Raw genomic sequence first — 15616 nt, 5'->3', positions numbered from 1 at the left:
AGGTTACTGGGAACAATGTAAGGGCTAGAAAAGATTAGAGAGATCATTTAGGAGGGTCTTATTTTCCTTTTGTTAGGATAGATGGCATGGAGGATAAATTAGGAGATATTTAGAAGATAAGATCAATAGGCCTTACTGATAAGGTGACAGAGTTTTTAGCTGGAGTGGATAGTTTAGATGATGATGACATCAATGAGAAAACTGGAAGGAGAGTAGATTTAGAATGTACTAAAACATTTTTGTTTAGTACTATAGGAACAGACTTCTTTAGAAAAGTTCATACAATATAAATAGTGAATATATTTGTAATGTATTTAGGTGGGTATATACATATATGTCTAGAACCAGTGTACATTTATTCATTTAACAGAAACTTACTGATGACTTTTGTGTACCAGGCCCTGTGCTGCATGCCCACATGACAGGTGACTAAGACACTGTCCCTGAGCAGGTTGTGGTTGGGACTTGAAGGATGGGGGCATTTTCTCAGAGAGGTTGGAGAGTATTCTGAACCAGGACAAGGAGGAAGAATCCTTGTGTTCCTTGAAGGATGTCCTCTGGGGCTTGAGGGGAATGGCATGAGCCGACCAGTTTCCTTCTGTTGGTTCAAAGCCTTTGCCTCATTAGGTTCAGTTTCTTCTTCTTTACAGTGTGGATAATTCTCAAATCAGCTTGAGAAAGGATGTAGGAACAGACAGAAGGATGCTAGAGAGGCACTAGCGTTTTTTCTACACATGTGCTAATAACTTCCATCTTTTCTCCATGCACTCATTGAAATTGAAACCCCAGGTCACTCATTCCCATTACAACAAAGTGGATATGATTGAAATTTGGAATTTACATTTTTTTTTTGATTTTTTTTAAAGGGGTGGATGATTGGGAAGGGAGACAGAGAAGTGTGGGCTGACTTCTCTCTCTTCTCTGTTCTAGGATCCTTCTATCTCTTCTCACTCTGCCTCTGTCTGATTTCCTCTCTCCATACCTCTTACTCATTTCTCTATTTGTTTCTCTATGTATGTCTGTCTCTCTCTCTTTCTCTCTCTCTGTCAACTCTTCACTTTTGCTTCTGTTTCTTTCTTCGGTCTCTCTCATCACTTGGTGTTTCTCTGCCTTTTCTCTTTTATTTCATCCCCTGCCCATCTGTGTTACTCTTGATTTCTGTCTGACTCTCCCTTCTTTTCTCATTATTGTCATTCATTTTAACGTAGACTTTGATCTATTTTTATTCATCACATTGGTTAAAATTCTATGGGCTTCATTAAAAATACATTAGCTAAGGCTTCTTAAAAGATGGAGCCAGTTTTCATTCTTCCAAAATTCCTGTCGGTTATAGATGCTGTAACCTGACAGGGTTTTAAGGACTTGTATTAGTGAGCTGTGGAGAGTACAATGCACAGGGTCTTTTCTGGTATTGGAGCGATAGTCAAGGAACTCAGGTGCTAATGACCTCTGAGGTGTGTCAAAGTGGTAAATACGGAAGTCAGTTCAGGGAGCAGGCAATCTGTAATAATCTGTGATCAGAAGTATGTTAGGTGGTCTGATATCTAGGAAGGTGGTCAAGGTAAGGTATCCGGGAAGTCAGACTAGAAAATATAAGGGCACCAGCAACTAGAAGCCAGATACTCACTTGCTGGGGACAGGAATTGGTGATGAGGTGCACTCAGAGAGGGACTAGCAGATGACTGAAGATCAGGAGAACTGTGGCCTTAGCAGGGGCAGAGAAGCTAAAATTAGAGGGACACTATTAAAGTATGTTTCTAGGCAGCACTGATGCAAAACTAACAATTTTGAACAAATAAAGGATTTAGGAAACTCCTAAAGACCTTAGCCCAATGTGCTCTTATAGCCACAAAGGTCAGTAAATACATGGCTGATCCTTTCTGGGGAGGATTTGAAATTATCATGCTGAGGTTCATTCATCACTAAGATGTCATATATAAATTTAAAATTTTTAGTAAATAGTATGGAAAAGAGTACCTAAATTTATTAAAGAATTGAGAGAACTTGAAATGAGGAAAGACTAAAAGAATAATACAGAGTTTTATTTAAGAGACTAGTCATGAAGGACATGGATAGGATAAATATTGAATTTTTCCATCAAACCCTAGAGATCACTAGAAGCAAGAGATACCTCTTGAAACTCTTAAGAGGTTATTTTAACCACTTAAAGTAGCATTATTATTTAAGTAGCATTAATAATACTTTATACCACAATAGTGCTTTGTAATTTACAAAGTATTTTCATATATCAGTATAGAATCGGTATGAAATGCAGGATTATTGTATGCTGAAATACAGATAGATTAAAGAAAGAGTAAATCAATGCATAATGTAGCTCTAATGTATGTATTATTTTTAGTTTGCTAAATGGGAAGAAACATTTATGTATAGTAAAATCCACAGATTTTCTATATATAAATTGATACAGAATTTTGATTGTTTTGTAAATTTATACACTTAGGTAACCATTACCAAACTAAGACATAGAACATTTCTGTTGCCTCCAAATGTTCCCTCTTGCCGATTTCTACTTAATCCTCACTATCTATGTTTTTAATCCATTTTTTATTGAGTTATTTCTCTTTATTATTTTAAAAATTCTAGATTTATTTTTTATTGAAGTAACATTGGTTTATAACATATATAAATGTTTCAAGTGTGCAGTATTTCTACTTCTACTTACACTACAGTGTGTTTACCACTAAAAATTTTGTTTCCATCTATCACCATACAGTTGATCCCCTTTACCCATTCCTCCCTGCCCCTTCCCCTGGTAACCACTACTCTGTTCTCTGTATTTATGTGTTTGTTTTTGTTTGGTTTTTTCATTTGTTTGTGTGTGTGTGCATGTGTTTGTTTTTTATAGTCCACATATGAGTGATATCATATGTATTTGTCTTTTTCCATCTGACTTATTTCACTTAGCATGATACCCTCAAGGTCCATCTGTGTTGTCACAAATGGGAAAATTTTATCTTTTTATGGCTGAGTAGTATTTCTGTGTGTGTTTGTGTGTGTGTGTGTGTGTATCACATCTTTATCCATTCAACTGTTGATGGGCACTTAGCTATTTTAATATCTTGGCTATTGTAAATAATGCCATGATGAACACAGGGGTTCATATATCTTTTCAAATTAGTGTTTCTGTATTCTTTGGATAAATACCCAGAAGTGGGATAGCTGGAAAATATGGTAGTTCTATTCTTAATTTTTTCAGGACCCTCTATACTGTTTTCCATAGTGGCTACACCAGTGTATATTCCCACTAACAGTTTACTAGGGTTCCCTTTATTCTGTATCCTCACCAACATCTGTTATTTATGGTCTTTTTGATGATAGCCATTCTGACAGGTGTGAGGTGCTATCTCATTGTGGTTTTGATTTACATTTCCCTGATGATTAGCAATGTTGAGCATCTTTTCACGTGCCTGTTGACCATCTATAAGTCTTCTTTGGAAAAATGTTTATTCAGGTCCTCTGCCCATTTTTTAAATGTTTTTTGTTGTTGTTGAGTTGTATGAGCTCTTTACATATTTTGGATGTTAACCTCTTATCGGATATATCATTTGCACATATCTTCTTCCATTCAATAGTTTGTATTTTCATTTTGTTGATTGTTTCCTTTGCTGTGCAGAAGCGTTTTAGTTTGATGTAGTCCCATTTGTTTATTTTTGCTTTAGTTTCCCTTGCCTGAGGAGACATATCTAGAAAGATTGCTAAGACTGATGTTAAAGAGCTTACTGCCTATTTTCTTCTAGGAATTTTGTGGTTTCAGGTCTTAGATTCAATCTTTAATCTATTTTGAGTTGATTTTTATGTATGGTGTGAGATAGTGGTCTAGTTTCATTTTCTGTCAGTGACTGTCCAGTTTTCCCAACACCAAGTACTGGAGAGATTATCCTCTCTCCATTGTATGTTCTTTGCTTCTTTGTCGTATATTAATTGTCTGTATATACGTGGTATTATTTCTGGGCTCTACTTTCTTTTCCTTTGATCTGTGTATCTCTTTTTCTTTCATTACCATGCTGTTTTGATTACTATAGCTTTGTAATTTAGTTTGAAATCAGGGCGTGTGATACCTCCAGCTTTGTTCTCTTTTCTCAGGAGTGTGTTGGCTATTTGCTGTATTTTGTGGTTCAATATAAATTTTAGAATTCTTTTGTTCTATTTTCATGAAAAAAGTCCCTGGGAGTTTGATAAGGATTGCATTGAATCTATAGATTGCTTTAGGTAATAAGGTCATTTTAACAAAGTTAATTCTTCCAACCCACGAGCCCAGAATATCTTTTCACTTATTTGTGTCTTCATTCTTTCAACAATGTCTTATAGTTTTCAGTGTATGAGTCTTTTACCTCCTTGGTTAAATTTATTCCTAGGTATTTTATTCTTTTTTTTGTGATTGTAAATGGGATTGTTTTTTAAATTTGTCTTTCTGCTAGCTCAGTGTTGGTGTATAGAAACACAGCCAATTTTTTGTATGTTGATTTTGTACCTTTCAACTTTACTGTATTTCTTTACTATTTCTAATACTATTTGGGGGAGTCTTTAGGGTTTTCTATATATGAAATCTTATCATTCACAAATAGTGACAATTTTTTTTCTTCCTTTCCAATTTAAATGCCTTTGATTTCTTTTTCTTGCCTAATTGCTCTGGCTGGGGCTTCCAATACTATGTTGAATAAGAGTGACAAGAGTGGATATTCTTTCCTTGTTCCTGATTTTAGAGGGATAGTTTTCAGTTTTTCCCCATTGAGTATGATGTTAGATATGGGCCTGTCATGTATGGCCTTTATTATGTTGCAGTATGTTCCTTCTATACCAACTTTATTGAGAGTTTTATCATAAATGGGTGTTTAATCTTCTCAAATGCTTTTTTTTTTTTTTTATTCTGCCTCTCGGCAGTTATTTCCACCATTTTATCTTCCAGCTCACTTATTCATTCTTCTGTCTCAGTTATTCTGCTATTGATTCCTTCTAGTGTAGTTTTCATTTTATTTATTTTGCTGTACATCACTGTTTGTTTGTTCCTTATTTCTTCCAGGTCCTTGTTAAACATTTCTTGTATTTTCTCTATCTGTGCCTCCCTTCTATTTCCAAGATCATGGATCATCTTTACTATCATTACTCTGAATTACTTTTTAGGTAGGTTACATATTTCCTCTTCATTTATTTGGTCTTGTAGGTTTTTACCTTGCTCCTTCGTCTGTTGCATATTTTTTTGTTGTCTTAATTTTTTGTTGGGTGGGAGCGTGTTCCTGTCTTAATGGTTGTTTGGCCTGACGCTTCCAGCACTGGAGGTTGCGGGCAGTTGGGTAGAGCCAGGTTTTGGTGCCGAGATGAGGACCTCTGGGAGACCTCACTCCAATTAATATTCACTGGGGTCTGAGGTTCTTTGTTAGTCCAGAGGTTCAGACTCAGCACTCCCTCCACAGGAGCTCAGTCCTGACCCCTGGCCCATGAACTGATTCTGCAAGTGATGTGGTGTGACAAGAAAAAAAAAAAAGGAGCCCAACAATGACAAGGAGTAAAAAAGAAAATAAAAATAAAAAACTAACAGGTATATTAGAAGAATTAAAAATATAAATGAAACAGCAACCAGAAGGTAAAACATAACCCCAGTAGCAAAAAAAAAAAAAAAAAAAAAGCCAGAAAAGGCCTTGGCTGTGGGGGGCGGAGCTTAACTGGGGCGGGTCTAGGCTGGGGGTGGGCTTTATGCTGGGGAAGAGCCTGTGTTCAGGACCTATGCTGCTGGAAAAGGCCCTGGGGATTGGGGGTGGGGGGGTAGGCTCAGCGGGGCTCGAGGGGCCCTTGGGGTGCCTCCAGCCTCAGAGGGTGGAGTGCCAGGCCCAGCACCCCAGCAGTTTCGATGAGGCCGGAGTGGGCAGGGAAATGCTAGCTGTGTTCCCTCCGATTCTCCTATCCCGAGAGTCCCTCCCTGTTCGTGTCTACTCTTCCTCCCCCGTCTTCCACACCCACAGGACCCACGTGGCTGGAGGCCCAGGACCCCAGCTGGCTCCCAGGGGCTTGAGTGGGTAGGGGAAATGCTAGCTGTGTTCCCCCCGGATCCTCCAACCCCGGGGGTCCCTCCCGGCTCACCTCTACTCTTCCTCCCCCCTCCCTCCCATGTTCCCATGACCCATGCTGGAGGGGGCCCTGGAGGGCAGAGGACCAGGCCCCGGACCTCAGCAGGCTCCCCAGGGCCTGAGTGGGTGGGGGAAATGCTAGCCTCTGAACCCCTGAGGGTCTCCTCCGACTCCCGGTCCCCGTTGGTTTGCTCATGGTGAGTGGGCCTCTCCAGGAGTGGGAATCCCTCCCCTTCCCCAGCCACCCGTCAGGCGTGCCAGTCCCGTCCGGCCTCCACTTCTCCCCCCTCGTTCCCCACCACATCCTACCCGGTCGCTTGGGGGTTCCTCCCGTCCCTTTGGGTATTGAGGTCCCCCACCAGCATCTGGTAGGTGCCCTAGTTGTGAGGACATGTGAACTCTGTGTCCTCCTACTCTGCCATCTTGACTCCACCCTGTTTATATCACATCTTAGTCCACTCATCTGTTGATGGATATTTAGGTTGCTTCTGCATCTTGACAATTGTAGATAATACTACTTACAAATAAATGTAAGATGTTAGGGGAAAACCAGAATGAACTTTTTGGCCAGCCCAGTACAATGAACATTGCAGTGCATGTATCTTTGCAAATTAGTATTTTTTGGATGTATACCCAGGAGTGAAGTTGCTGGGTCATATGGTAGTTCTGTTTTTATTTTTTTGAGAAACCTCTGTACTGTTTTCCACAGTGACTGCACCAATTTACATTCCCACCAACAGTGTACAAGGGTTCCCTTTTCTCCACATCCTCGTCAACGTGTGTTATTTGTGTTCTTCATGGTGGCCATCCTGACAGGTGTGAGGTACTATGTTATTGTGGTTTTGATTTGAATTTTCCTGATGATTAGTGATGTTGAGCATCTTTTCACATGCCTGTTGGCTGTCTGCATGTCCACTTTGGAAAAATGTCTGTTCAGGTCTTATGTCCATTTTTAAATCAGGTTCTTTGTTTTTTTGATGTTGAGTGGTATGGTCATTTTAACAATATTATTCATTCCAATCCAAGAACGTGGTATGTCTTTCCATCTGTTTGTCTCATCTTCAGTTTCTTTCATTAGTGTCACAGTTTTCTGAGTACATGTCTTTTACTTCCTTAGATAGGTTTATTCCTAGGTATATACTCTTTCTGATGTGCTGGTAAACAGGATTGTTTCCTTAGTTTCTCTTTCTGATAGTTTGTTGTTAGTGTACAGAGATGCAACAGATTTCTGTATATTAATTTTGTATCCTGCAACTTTACCGAATTCATTGATGAGTAACTTTTTGGTGTGTTCTTAGGATTTTCTATTTATCTTGTCATCTGCAAGCAGTGAGTGTTTTGCTTCTTCCTTTCCAATTTGGATTCCTTTTCTTTTTCTTCTCTGATTGCTGTGGCTAGGACTTCCAGTATTATGCTGAATAAAAGTGGCAAGAGTGGGCATCCTTGTCTTCTTCCTGACCTTAGAGGAAATGCTTTCAGCTTTTCACCATTGAGTGTGATGTTAGTTGTGGGTGTGTCATATTGGGTCTTTATTATGCTGAGGTATGTTCCCTCTATGTCCACTTTCTGGAGAGTGTTTTTTTTTTATCATAAATGGATGTTGAATTTTGTCAAAAGCTTTTTCTGCACCTGATTGAGATGATCATGTTTTTTATCCTTCATTTTGTTAATATGGCATATTACATTGCTTTGTGATCTTGAACCATCCTTGCATCCCTGGGATAAATTGCACTTGATCATGGTGTATGATCCTTTTAATGTATTGTTGTATTTGGTTTGCTAATATTTTATTGAGGATTTTTGGATCTGTTTTCATCAGGAATATTGACCTGTAATTTTCTTATTTTTCTTTTAATTTTATTTATTTATTTATTTATTTTTGGCTGTGTTGGGTCTTCGTTGCTGTGCACAGGCTTTCTCTAGTTGTGGTGAGCGGGGGCTACTCTTCGTTGTGGTGCACGGGCTTCTCATTGCAGTGGCTTCTCGTTGAAGAGCATGGGCCCTAGCCACACGGGCTTCAGTACTTGTGGCTCGCAGGCCCTAGAGCACAGGCTCAGTAGTTGTTGTGCATGAGCTTAGCTGTTCTGTAGCATGTGGGATCTTTCCAGACCGGGGCTCGAACCTGTGTCCCCTGCATTGGCAGGCGGGTTCTTAACCACTGCACCACCAGGGATGCCCCTGTAATTTTCTTTTTTGTTGTTGTCAGGATGATGATGGCTTCATAGAAATGAGTTAGGAAGTGTTCCCTCTTCTTCAAATTTTTGAAAGCTTTTTAGAAAAATAGGTGTTAATAGATATTAAATGTTTGGTAGAATTCACCTGTGAAGACATCTGGTCCTCTGCTTTTGTTTTTTGGGAGGTTTTTGAATACTGTTTCAATCTCTGTACTAGTGATCAGTCTACTCAGATGTTCTGTTTCTTCATGATTCAGTCTTGGAAGGTTGTATGAGTCTATGAATTTATCGGTTTCTTCTCAGCTGTCTGATTTGGTAGCATATAGCTGTTCATAATATGTTTTTATAATTCTTTGTATTTCTGTGTGTCTCTTGTTATTTCTCCTCTTTTGTTGCTGATTTTATTTATTAGAGCCCTCTCTTTTTCTTGTGAGTCTAGCTAAAGCTTTGTCAATTTTGTTTGTCCTTTTGAAGAAACAGCTTTTAGTTTCATTGATATGTTCTTTTGTCTTTTTAGTCTCTATTTCATTTATTTCTGCTCTAATCTTTACTGTATTCTTTATTTTACAGACTTTGGGCTTTGTTCTTTTCTTTCTAATTCCTTTAGGTGTAAGTTTATTTATTTGAGATTTTTCTTGTTTCTGTGGTAGGCCTGTATTAGCATAAACTTCCATCTTAGTATTGCTTTTGCTGCATCCCATAAATTTTGGTATGTTGTGTTTTCATTTTCATTTGTCTTCAGGTAATTTTTGATTTCTCCTTTGGTTTCTTTGTTGAACCAATAGTTGTTCAGTAGCATGTTGTTCATTCTGCACATATTCATGATTTTTCCAGCTTTCTTCTTGTAGTTGATTTCTAGTTTTACACCATTGTGGTTGAAAAAGATGCTTGATATGATTTCAAATTTCTTAAATTTTTTGAGACTTGTTTCGTGTCCCAACATATGGTCTATCCTTAAGAAAATTCCATGTGCACTTGAGAAGAATGTGTTTTCTGCTACATTTAGATGGAACGTTCTTTACAAATCTATCAAATTCATATGGTATAATCTCACATTTAAGGCCACTATTTCCTTGTTGACTTTCTGTCTGGATGATCTATCCATCAATGTAAGTGGAGTGTTAAAGTCCCTTACTATTATTGTGTTGCTGTCAATTTCTTCCTTTAGGTCTGTTAATAATTGTTTCATATATTTTGATACTCCTATGTTAGGTGCACATATATTAATCACTATGTCTTTTTGATTAAATTGTCCTCTTAATCATTATATACTCTCCATTTTTGTCTCTTGTTACCTTTTCTATTTGATGTCTATTTTGTCTGATATAAGTATAGCTATAGCCACTTTCTACTAGCGTTGAGTAGATGTTCTGTGTGAATCGTTCCACTTGTACATGTGTTTTTGATGTTTTTGTGGGAGGAGTAGAGCTTCAAATCCTACTCTTCTGCTATCTTTTTTTGTTTGTTTGTTCCCAAACAAGATGGCGGAGCCATCTTGATCGCTCCCCTATACCCACTTCCTTTTGGCTACTATTTGCTTGGAGTATTATCTTCTGTTGCTTCACTTTTAGCCTACATTTGTCTTTAGAGCTGAGATGAGTCTCCTGGAGGTAGCATATATTTGGGTCTTGTTTTTTAATTCATCTAATTCTGTGTCTTTTGATTAGTGAATTCAATCCATTTATATTTAGGGTGATTATTGTTAAATGAGGACTGCCATTTTATCTCCTGTTTTCTGCTTGTTTTGTATCTCCATTGTTTCATTTTCTTTGTGTTTCTGTCTGCTGTTTTGGTTTGGTGGTTTTCTAGACATTTTACTCAGTTTCCTCTTTTTTATGTTTTGTGTCTCTGCTCTAGATTTATGTATTGTGGTTCCATGGGGTTTGTATAAAATGTCTCATAGAGAAAATTGTCCTTTTTCTGACGATAGCATCAGACCTTTATTTACCTATATGGGTTCCATCCCTTACCTCTTCACTTTTGTGTTTTTGTTGTCTCAACTTACCCCTTTTTACGTTGTGAGTTTGTTACCAAATTGAAGTAGCTATATTTTTCTGCTTTTGTTCCCTTTTAACTTTTTTAAAATTTTATTTATTTATTTTTGGCTGCGTTGGGTCTTTGTTGATGCACGTGGGCTTTCTCTAGTTGTGGTGAGTGGGGGCTACTCTTGGTTGTGGTGTGCAGGCTTCTCATTGTGGTGGCTTCTCTTGTTGTGGAGCACAAGTTCTAGGCATGCAGACTTCAGGAGTTGTGGCTCGCGGGCTTAGTTGCTCTGCGGCATGTGGGATCTTCCCGGACCAGGGTTTGAACCTGTGTCCCCTGCATTGGCAGGCGGATTCTTAACCACTGCGCCACCATGGAAGTCCCCTTTTTAACTTTTATGCAATAATAAAGTGTTTGAAAGACCTGTTCTGTAAGTTTGTTTATGTACAACATGATTAATATAATTAACATGCTATATGTATGCCATATATGAAAGTTAAGAGAGTAAATCCTAAGTGTTCTCATCACAAGGAAAAAACTTTCTTTCTTTTATTTTGTATCTGTATGAGGTGATCATTGTTCACTTATTGTGGTAATCATTTCATGATGTATGTAAGATTGTTATGTTGTACACCTTAAACTTATATAGTGCTTGCTGTATGTCAACTTGATCTCAATAAAACTGAAAGAAAAAAACCTATTCTGATAAAGAGTTGCAATTTTCTGATTACGTCTTTTCTATTTAACATCTTACTCAACGTTTTGTGTACTTTTGCCTTTTTGTTTCTAGTAGAAGTGATGCTTTCAACATTTTTTGTAAGGCAGGTCTAGTGTTGATGAACCCCATCAGCTTTTGTTTGTCTGAGAAAGTCCTTATTTCTCCTTCATATCTTAATGATGACTTTTCAGGATAGAATATTCTTTGGTGACTTTTTTTTTAACATCTTTATTGGAGTATAATTGCTTTACAATGGTGTGTTAGTTTCTGCTTTATAACAAAGTAAATAAGCTATACATATACATGTATCCCCGTATCTCCTCCCTCTTGTGTCTCCCTCCCACCCTCCCTATCCCACCCTCTAGGTGGTCACAAAGCACCGAGCTGATCTCCCTATGCTATGCAGCTGCTTCCCACTAGCTATCTATTTTACATTTGGTTGTGTATATATGTCTGTGCCACTCTCTCACTACGTCCCAGCTTACCCTTCCCCCTCGCTGGGTCCTCAAGTCCATTGTATACCTCTGCATCATTATTCCTGTTGTGCCCTTAGTTTCTTCAAAACCTTTTTTTTTTTTTTTTTAGATCCATATATATGTGTTAGCATATGGTATTTCTTTTTCTCTTTCTAACTTACTTCACTCTGTATGACAGACCCTAGGTCCATCCACCTCACTACAAATAACTAAATTTGGTTTCTTTTAATGGCTTAGTAATATTCCATTGTATATATGTGCCACATCTTCTTTATCTATTCATCTGTCGATGGACAGTTAGGTTGCTTCCATGTCCTGGCTATAGTAAATAGAGCTGCAATGAACATTACAGTACATGACTCTTTTTGAATTTTGGTTTTCTCATGGTATATACACAGTAGTGGGATTGCTGGGTTGTATGGTAGTTCTATTTTTAGTTTTATAAGGAACGTCCATACTGTTCTCCATAGTGGCTGTATCAATTTACATTCCCACCAACAGTGCAAGAGGGTTCCCTTTTCTCCACACCCTCTCCAACATGTATTGTTTATAGATTTTTTGATTATAGCCACGCTGACTCGTGTGAGGTGATACCTCATTGTAGTTTTGATTTGCATTTCTCTAATGATTAGTGATGTTGAGCATCCTTTCATGTGTTTGTTGGCAATTTTTATGTCTTCTTTGAGGAAATGTCTATTTAGGTCTTCTACCCATTTTTGGATTGGTTTGTTTGTTTATTTGAAATTGAGCTGCATGAGCTGCTTGTATATTTTGGAGATTAATCCTTTGTCAGTTGCTTCATTTGCAAATATTTTCTCCCATTCTGAGTGTTGTCTTTTCATCTTGTTTATGGTTTTCATTGCTGTGCAAAAGCTTTTAAGTTTCATTAGGTCCCATTTGTTTGTTTTTATTGCAGTTTCTCTAGGAGGTGGATCAAAAAGGATCTTGCTGTGATTTATGTCATAGAGTGTTCTGCCTATGTTTTCCTCTAAGAGTTTGATGGTGTCTGGCCTTACATTTAGGTCGTTAATCTATTTTGAGTTTATTTTTGTGTATGGTGTTTGGGAGTGTTCTAATTTCATTCTTTTACATGTAGCTGTCCAGTTTTCCCAGCACCACTAATTGAAGAGGCTCTCTTTTTTCCATTGTATAGTCTTGCCTCCTTTATCAAAAATAAGATGACCATATGTGTGTGGGTGTATCTCTGGGCTTTCTGTCGTGTTCCATTGATATATATTTCTGTTTTTGTGCCAGTAACATACTGTCTTGATTACTGTAGCTTTGTAGTATAGTCTGAAGTCCAGGAACCTGATTCCTCCAGCTCTGTTTTTCTTTCTCAAGATTGCTTTGGCTATTTGGGGTCTTTTGTGTTTCCATGCAAATTGTGAAACTTTTTGTTCTAGTTCTGTGAAAAATGCCATTGGTAGTTGGATAGGGATTGCATTGAATCTGTAGATTGCTTTGGGTAGTAGAGTCATTTTCACAATGTTGATTCTTCCAATCCAAGAACATGGTATATCTCTCCGTCTATTTGTAACATCTTTAATTTCTTTCATCAATGTCTTATAGTTTTCTGCATATAGATCCTTTGTCTCCTTAGGTGGGTTTATTCCTAGGCATTTTATTCTTTTTGTTGCAGTGGTAAATGGGGATGTTTCCTTAATTTCTCTTTCAGATTTTTCATTATTAGTGTATAGGAATGCCAGAGATTTCTGTGCATTAATTTTGTATCTTGCTACTTTACCAAATTCATTGATTAGCTCTAGTAGATTTTTGGTAGCATCTTTAGGATTCTGTATGTATAGTATCATGTCATCTGCAAACAGTGACAGCTTTACTTCTTTTCCAATTTCGATTCCCTTTATTTCTTTTCCTTCTCTGATTGCTGTGGCTAATACTTCCAAAACTATGTAATAATAGTGGTGAGAGTGGACAACCTTGTCTTGTTCCTGATCTTAGTGGAAATGGTTTCAGTTTTTCATCACTGAGAATAATGTTGGCTGTGAGTTTGTCATATATGACCTTTATTATGTTGAGTTAAGTTCCCTCTGTGCCTACTTTATGGAGGGTTTTTATCATAAATGGGTGTTGAATTCTGTTGAAACCTTTTTCTGCATCTATTGAGATGATCATAGGGTTTTTCTCCTTCAATTTGTTAATATGGTGTATCACATTGATTGATTTACCTTTATGGAAGAGTCCTTAAATTCCTGGGATATACCCCCACTTGATCATGGTGTATGATCCTTTTAATGTGTTGTTGGATTCTGTTTGCTAGTATTTTGTTGAGGATTTTTGCATCTATGTTCATCAGTGATATTGGCCTGTAGTTTCCTTTCCTTGTGACATCTTTTGTCTGGTTTTGATATCAGGGTGATGGTGGCCTCATGGAATGAGTTTGAGAGTGTTCCTCCCTCTGCTATATTTTGGAAGAGTTTGAGAAGGATAGGTGTTAGCTCTTCTCTAAATGTTTGATAGAATTTGCCTGGGAAGCCATCCGGTCCTGGGCTTTTGTTTGTTGGAAGATTTTTAATCACAGTCTCAATTTCAGTGCTTGTGATTGGTCTGTTTATATTTTCTATTTTTTCCTGGTTCAGTCTCGGAAGGTTGTGCATTTCTAAGAATTTGTTCATTTGTTCCAGATTGTCCATTTTATTGGCATATACTTGCTTGTACTAATGTCTCATGATCCTTTGTATTTCTTTTTTCTTTTTTTTTTTTTTTGCGGTATGTGGGCCTCTCACTGTTGTGGCCTCTCCCGTTGCGGAGCACAGGCTACGGACGCGCAGGCTCAACAGCCATGGCTCACGGGTCCAGCTGCTCCGCGGCATGTGGGATCTTCCCGGACCAGGGTACGAACCCATGTCCCCTGCATTGGCAGGCGGACTCTCAACCACTGCGCCACCAGGGAAGCCCGATCCTTTGTATTTCTGAGGTGTCAGTTGTTACCTCTCCTTTTTCATTTCTATTTCTATTGATTTGAGTCTTTTTTTCCTTGATGAGTCTGGCTAATGGTTTATCAATTTTGTTTATCTTCTCAAAGAACCAGCTTTTAGTTTTATTGATCTTTGCTATTGTTTCCTTCATTTCTTTTTCATTTATTTCTGATCTGATCTGTATGATTTATTTCCTTCTAATTTGGGTTTTTTTGTTTTTCTTTCTCTAATTGCTTTAGGTGCAAGGTTAGGTTGTTTATTTTAGATTTCTCTTGTTTCTTGAGGTAGGATTGTACTGCTATAAAGTTCCCTCTTAGAACTGCTTTTGCTACATCCCATAGGTTTTGGGTCACGTTTTCATTGTCATTTGTTTCTAGGTATTTTTTGATTTCTTCAGTGATGTCTTGGTTATTAAGTAGTGTATTGTTTTGCCTCCATGTGTTTGTATTTTTTACAGTTTATTTCCCTTAATTGATATATAGACTTACTGTGTTGTGGTCGGAAAAGATACGTGATACAATTTCAATTTTCTTTAATTTATCATGGCTTGATTTGCAACCCAAGATATTGTCCATCCTGGAGAATGTTCCATAAGCACTTGAGAAGAATGTGTATTCTGTTGTTTTTGGATGGAATGTCCTATAATAAATCAATTAAGTCCTATAAGTATCAATTAAGTCCATCTTGTTTAATGTATCATTTAAAGCTTGTGTCTCCTTATTTTCATTTTGGATGATCTGTCCATTTGTGAAAGTGGGGTGTTAAAGTTCCCTGCTATGTTTCTGTTTTTGTCGATTTCCCCTTTTATGGTTGTTAGCGTTTGCATTATGCATCATATGTTGGGTGCATAAATATTTACAATTGTTATATCTTCTCTTGGATTGATCTCTTGATCATTATGTAATGTCCTTCTTTGTCTCTTTTAGTAGTCTTTATTTTAATGTCTGTTTTGTCTGATATGAGAATTGCTCCTCAGCTTTCTTTTGATTTCCATTTGCATGGAATATCTTTTTCCATCCCCTCACTTTCAGTCTGTATGTGTCCCTAGGTCTGAAGTGGGTCTCCTGTAGACAACATATATACAGGTCTTGTTTTTGTATCCATTCAGCCAGTCTATGTCTTTTGGTTGGAGCATGTAATCCATTTATATTTAAGGTAGTTATCAATATGTATTTTCCTATTAACATTTGATGAATTGTTTTGGGTTTGTTATTGTAGGTCTTTTCCTTCTCTTGTGTTTCCTGCC

The 15616-nt window shown here is 37.6% G+C and overlaps 1 protein-coding gene across 2 annotated transcripts in view; it reads left to right on the top strand.

Annotated features, from left to right (window-relative positions):
* Positions 1–15616, top strand: part of DECR1 (2,4-dienoyl-CoA reductase 1) — a 50720-nt gene that overhangs the window by 14019 nt on the left and 21085 nt on the right. The window lies entirely within an intron of this gene.

The sequence above is a fragment of the Grampus griseus genome (genome assembly GCF_964374135.1).
Source record: "Grampus griseus genome assembly, chromosome: 17".
In the NCBI taxonomy this organism is placed as follows: domain Eukaryota; kingdom Metazoa; phylum Chordata; class Mammalia; order Artiodactyla; family Delphinidae; genus Grampus; species Grampus griseus.
Note: the sequence above shows the minus strand (reverse complement) of the source record. Positions and strands in the feature narration are given on the sequence as shown.